The sequence below is a fragment of the Rana temporaria genome, chromosome 1, assembly GCF_905171775.1.
Source record: "Rana temporaria chromosome 1, aRanTem1.1, whole genome shotgun sequence".
In the NCBI taxonomy this organism is placed as follows: Eukaryota; Metazoa; Chordata; class Amphibia; order Anura; family Ranidae; genus Rana; species Rana temporaria.
The window spans coordinates 680,220,034-680,227,254 of NC_053489.1; positions in this window are offsets into that span (position 1 = coordinate 680,220,034).

Below are 7,221 nucleotides of genomic sequence, written 5' to 3' on the forward strand. Positions count from 1 at the left end.
TATCCAGTGAGCTCCTAAATTACTTTTTGAACTGACAACGCTACCTGTGCTGCACCGAAATCCCAAGCAGTGTTGTCAGTCAGGTTTAGAAGTATTAGTATTGAAAGAGGTATATACAGTACATGTATTTCTACACCTTTGTCAAATTAATTGGGTTTCATCGTTGAGGGAAATTGCAACTTCCAGGCAACTCCTGCTTGGAGCAAACCCACCAAAGTTGTATAGCATAGCCAGATACAGAGCATCTTCAGGTTTTTTTAAATTGAACGTTTTCCACTCATTATGGGCCAGATTCACAAATGAGATACGACGGCGTTTCTCCTGATACTCCGTCGTATCTCTGTTTCTATCTATGCGACTGATTCATAGAATCAGTTACGCATAGATATCCCTAAGATCCGACAGGTGTAATTGTTTTACACTGTCGGATCTTAGGATGCAGTACCGCGGCCACCGCTGGGGGGAGTTTGCATCGTAAACCAGCGTCGGGTATGCAAATTAGGAGTTACGGCGGATCCACGACGGTTTTTCGCGTTCGCTACGTCGCCACTAGTCTAGTTTCCCGTCGCAAAGTTACACTTTTTTTTGGTGCCTTAACTTTAGTCAGCAAGTGTATTGCTGTCTAAAGTATGGCTGTCGTTCCCGCGTCGAAATTTAAAAATCAACGTCGTTTGTGTAAGCCATCCGGGAATATGGAATTACGCTACGTGCGTCGCCGTTCAAAAAAATGACGTCACGGCGCGCAAAGCACGGCGGGAGTTCGGAAACAGAGCATGCGCGGTAGGTCCGGCGCGGGAGCGCACCTAATTTAAATGGCACATGCCCATTTAAATTGGCCCGCCTTACGCCGGAGGCCGCCGGCGTAGGTTTTCATCGCAAGTGCTTGGTGAATCAGGCACTTGCGATGAAAAATTGCGGCGGTGTAACGTATCTAGGATACGTTACGCCGCCGCGATTCTACGTGAATCTGGCCCTATGTGAATATCTCTGAGAGTTTGTCACCCACAGAGCAGGAAAATAATACTTGATAATTCCAGATTTCTATGCTGATTTTTTTGCTGTAATTATTTTATTTAAAATGTCCTAAAATATATAAAAAATCTAATTTACGTAACACAAATTCCAAAAGTAACAAATACATTTCATGCAGCAACATCAACACAAAATATATATGTAATACTAATAATAAAAGCAATACTACTACTACTACTAATAATAATAATAATAATAATCACACAGCACCACTATCCCTACCCCACAAAACTTTTTTCCCTAGATATACACAACTGCACTCTCCCTCCACCAATGTCCCTCCACCATTGCAATTCACTCACCCTAGAATGAAAAGAAAAAACTAATTAGTGACACACAGCAAAATTAAATACTATGGGCTAGATTCAGCAAGAATTTACTCCGGCGTATCTATAGATACGCCGCGTAAATTCAAAGCTGCGCCGGCGTATCTTCTTTCTGTATTCAGAAAGCAAGATACGCCAAAATTAGGCTAAGATCCGACTGGCGTAATTCTCTTACGCCGTCGTATTTTAGGGTGCATATTTACGCTGGCCGCTAGGTGGCGCTTCTGTCGTTCTCGGCGTAGAATACGCAAATGACCTAGATACGCCGATTCACAAACGTAGGTGCGCCCGGCAGAGTTTTTTACGTCGTTTGCGTAAGGCTTTTTCCGGCATAACGTTGCTCCTGCTTCTATGAGGCGTACGCAATGTTAAGTATGGACGTCAAATTTTGAATTTTTTACGTTGTTTGCGTAAGTCGTTCGCGAATAGGGCTGGACGTAATTTACGTTCACGTCGAAAGCAACGATGATTTGCGGTGGAATTTCGAGCATGCGCACTGGGATTCTTTCACGAATGGCGCATGCGTCGTTCGTAAAAAACGTAAAATACACGGGGTCAACAATAATTTAAATAAAACACGCTAACATCATCCACATTTGAATTAGGCAGGCTTACGCCGGCCCACATATGCTACGCCGCCGTAACTTAGGGCGCAAGTTCTTTATGAATACGGAACTTGCGCCCTAATTTACGGCGGCGTAACGTATCGGAGATACGTTACGCCCGCACTAAATTACGCAGGGCTATCTGAATCTAGCCCTGTATTTATATGCTAATTAAAGCAATACCCATAATGCACTCCTCCTACCTCCTTATCCCTTTTTTAAAAAAAGAATGTCCATCCTACTTTCAGAAAACGTAATATTTTCGAAAACCCACCACTACCAATCCTCAACCATAAAAATGTTGACTTATTTCATGCCTTCCTCATTTCCTCGTTTTGACACCCCTCCCTTGGATATACCACACCCCCAGAACAAATGTTCCAAATCTCCACCCTCCTACACCCCTCCCTTGGATATACCACACCCCCAGAACAAATGTTCCAAACTCTCCACCCTCCTACACCCCTCCCTTGGATATACCACACCTCCAGAACAAATGTTCCAAACTCTCCACCCTCCTACACCCCTCCCTTGGATATACCACACCCCCAGAACAAATGTTCCAAACTCTCCACCCTCCTACACCCCTCCCTTGGATATACCACACCCCCAGAACAAATGTTCCAAATCTCCACCCTCCTACACCCCTCCCTTGGATATACCACACCTCCGGAACAAATGTTTCAAACTCTCCACCCTCCTACACCCCTCCCTTGGATATACCACATCCCCAGAACAAATGTTCCAAACTCTCCACCCTCCTACACCCCTCCCTTGGATATACCACACCTCCAGAACAAATGTTCCAAACTCTCCACCCTCCTACACCCCTCCCTTGGATATACCACACCCCCAGAACAAATGTTCCAAACTCTCCACCCTCCTACACCCCTCCCTTGTATATACCACACCTCCAGAACAAATGTTCCAAACTCTCCACCCTCCTACACCCCTCCCTTGGATATACCACACCCCCAGAACAAATGTCCCAAACTCTCCACCCTCCTACACCCCTTCCTTGGATATACCACACCTCTAGAACAAATGTTCCAAACTCTCCACCCTCCTACATCCCTCCCTTGGATATACCACACCTCCAGAACAAATGTTCCAAACTCTCCACCCTCCTACACCCCTCCCTTGGATATACCACCCCCCAGAACAAATGTTCCAAACTCTCCACCCTCATCAAATCTTACTGCCAATTCAAAATGTGTTTATTGTATACATCCCTCCATACTTTCTTACTCTTCACCTCATATCATCTCCAACCCCTTCCTTCCCTATAACTCCCCCATCACTTTCCAACGTTCACACCACACCTTTAGTTATTTCATACAATTTGTATCTCCTCAAACACCTCTCAATCCTCAGACTAACACACGGCACACTGAAACATCCTGCAGGAAAGACATTAAATAAATATAATAAAATGGGCCAGGTGACAGTCTTAATAATCCACATCACCCCCAATGTTAAGGTCTTCAATAACAAGAAATGTACCCATGTACCTCCTCATAGCTCTCTTCCACATCTCTCCAATCATTAAAAAAACTTACATCCACTCTTTGCCATATTTAATGCAAACCCACCTAGAGAACAAAAAAGATTGATTGACAACTTTGCTCTCCTCAAACCATCTATACTCTAAACACCATCATCACATCATCCATATAGCCGGCCATGCTTAGATTCCTCCCACCACTCCCAGGCACTTCTACCCCTCTCACCAAAGTATCCTTCACATACATCCACAACGGTAGTTCAGTCACAAGGCCTTTGAGAAAATCCAGAAGGACGTAACACGTCAGGTGGGAGGAGGTGGTGACATAATCACATCGGTCAAGCTGGGGGACAGATCAAGTCTGTGGTCTGGTAACTCCTGTGGACTGGAGTGTCCTGCTTACATGCATAAATACTTTTTTATTTATGTAAGTGCATTTGGAGAAGTTTTATTTTAATGTAATAAATAGCCAGTAAGCACTATGATGTCTCTCTGTGTTTCCTTATGAGCATATGACCTGGAGCTTGTCTGTGAAGCAGATTGTAGGAGATTGTGATACAATGCTGTTCATGACATCTTTGTAATACTGAGGTCCAAGGAGGTGAGCGGACATCTGGTTGCGCACCTGTCACATTTTCACGTACCTTATGAATGAGCCCTGTAATGCAGAGGAAGGCCTCCCTTACATATCTGACTTGTGGCCCCTGATAGAGTAGACAGGGGACCTGAGAGTACAGAATGGTATGAGTGCCTGGCAGGTAGGTAGACAGGAGGGTTGCTTTGAAGTTCCTGATGCCACAGGAATGAGGACTGGTGGGATGAGCACAGCAGGCAGTAGAGGAGCTGGTTCAGCACAGCAGGCGGTAGAGGAGCTGGGTCAGCACAGTAGGTGGTAGAGGAGCTGGTTCAGCACAGCAGGCAGTAGAGGGGCTGGGTCAGCACAGCAGGCAATGCACAGCGGATCAGTCCTGAGAGATTTGCAGCATAGATTGGCACAGGCACATACAGGTTAGAGAAACCGGACAGGTGCAGCGGCAGAGGCAGATCGGGTACAAGCTTGGTTGGCAACAGATGGACAGCGAGGTAACAAGTAGAGCAGGTAGGAATTCATGTACAGGCAGCAGGCAGGAATAGTCAAAGTCAAGCCGGATCAGAACACAGGAGCAGGATCTCAAAGCAGGGTACAGGTAGCAGGCGTCACAGGAAGCTACCGATCAGACAGCATTGACTCTGTTTCCAAGCCCAGTTTATTAGGACATCTGGTGCCAAAACACATGCGTGTGCATGCGCACTGGTGCTCGCAGACATGCACCAGCAGCAATATTCCTTCTGTAATGACAGCACCTGGTTGGAAACAATGCGCATTTGGAAAATTAGAGGGGGAAAGAGTGTAACTAGAAATAGATGAGGAGGAGAGAGAATTGAGATGGAGCAGTATGAGAAAGAATGAGAATGAAGATAGAGGAGGCAAAGTAGTGATAATGGGGATGAAGTAGAAATAGTGAGAACGAAGATGGTGGAGGAGGAGTGATAATGGAGATGAAGTAGAAAACGTGCGAATGGAGATAGAGGAGGAGGAGTGATAATGGAGATGAAGTAGAAAACGTGCGAATGGAGATGGTGGATGAGGAGTGATAATAGGGATGAAGTAGAAATGGTGAGAATAGAGATGGTGGATGAGGAGTGAGAATGGAGACGTTGGACAGAAAATGGAGATTGATGAGGAGCAAGAATGGAGATGGAGGAGTGGGACTGGAGATTAAGCAGTAGGAGAAGAGAGAATGGAGATGAAAAAGAAGGATTGGGAATAGAGATAGGGGAGGAGGACACGGGGGTGTTGGATGAGGAGTGTAACAAAATGTCCCACACTCCGCTTGAGTGCTTTCGTCATATATCGCTTCCTCCCAGTCTGAATATAGATATCAGATATTCCAACCGTTAAAAACCACAAAATAAGACAATACTTGTTTGGTTGCTGAACATGGACTCTTTATTAGAACAAGAATACAGTCTTATATACAGTTGAAGAGGAGCCCCCCCCCTCCTGCTCATATTACTCTAACAATACACCTGCAACCAGAAACCTAATTAACATGAGCTAGTTATCTAATCATTTACCCAGACTTGGTGACTCAGAGATATGACCTTTCAGGGTAGACTTTCCATCTCCTCCATCACAACTTACAATACACATAAGTATAAACACATCCCCCAATAGTTTGCTAGGAGACAAAGGTGTGTTAATGAGTACAATAAACTATTGGGTGAAAGACCCAGGCTTTCCCGATCTCATTAATCAGCATTCCTTTCACATACATCTGCTAACTGAGTCCCAAGCTGGCAGAGACCATTATGGCCTCCTTTCTTATGTCCTTTTGCATTACATAATAGAATATCTTCCTAAATGCTTCAGTAGGTTCACCATTCAGTCTTCTTTGAAGTTCTCCAAACCCTGCTTGAACATAACCCATGGCAGCTTAACTTATCCTTAACCTGCCTGGCGGTATTCCCGAGTCTGACTCGGGGTTAGATTTTCATGCTGCGAGCGGTAACCCCGAGTCAGACTCGGGCTTGCCTCGCTGGATGCACAGGGAGTGTTTACTTACCTTGTCCCTGGATCCAGCGATGCCACCGCGCTGTGTGAGCGACCGGGACCTCGCTCGATTCACACAGCGTCCTCCTGTGCAGCCGATCTCTGTTCCCTGCGACGTTACGACGCACGGGAGCGGAGAACGGCGCCAAATTCAAAAACGTAAACAAACACATTACATACAGTATACTGTAATCTTATAGATTACAGTACTGTATGTAAAAAATACACACCCCCCTTGTCCCTAGTGGTCTGCCCAGTGCCCTACATGTACTTTTATATAATAAAAACTTTTCTTTCTGCCTGCAAACTGGAGATTGTCCATAGCAACCAAAAGTGTCCCTTTATGTCAAAAATAGTTTTAGAGCAGCTAAAAAACAGTGATAATAAATTATAATCACTTGCAGAATTGTGCGATAGCGATTTGTGGGGAAATTCGTCATAAAAATTACAGCAACAATTCTGCAACTGAGCAAATTTCAGTGATTTTGATTTGATTACATTATTGAATATTTTTTATTATAATTACATTATCATTTGTTATAATTATTTATAATTATTTATTATATTATAATTTATAATTTTGTTTTTAAAAAAATGTCATACCCGGGATGCCTATTAGAATCTTGTTTGGTCAGATTTAAGTGAGTTATTTCTAAAAATTACAGACCTACAGTATAAAACGCCAAATTCCCTTGCAAATAATGGTACCGCTTTCAGCACCTTTTTTCTGAAAGAATCATACCGCCAGGGAGGTTAATGCTGCTGTTGTCCCCAAATATATATATATATATATATATAAATGACCCTAAGAAAATAAAATAAAGCTAAACATTTTTAAAAAAATATTAAAAATATAAGGCCCAACTCAAAAACACCAAACCAAGATAAAACATTTTTTTTTGGCTTAATGAAAGAGAAAAAGTGACTATACTATTTTTTTTTTACAAAATTCTTTTATTATTTTTTTCCAAACAATACAATAAATACGACATAAAATCAACATATAAACTAACAACATAAATGGTCTCAATGGGTACCCCTTACACTAAAAAAGATAAAAAAGATAAAGGAGATAAAGGAGGAGACATCTTCAGCCAGTACTACTTTTGGAATGTTCCTTCCCATTTTGCCTCCAGGTCTAATTTTGCCTCCAGGTCACAC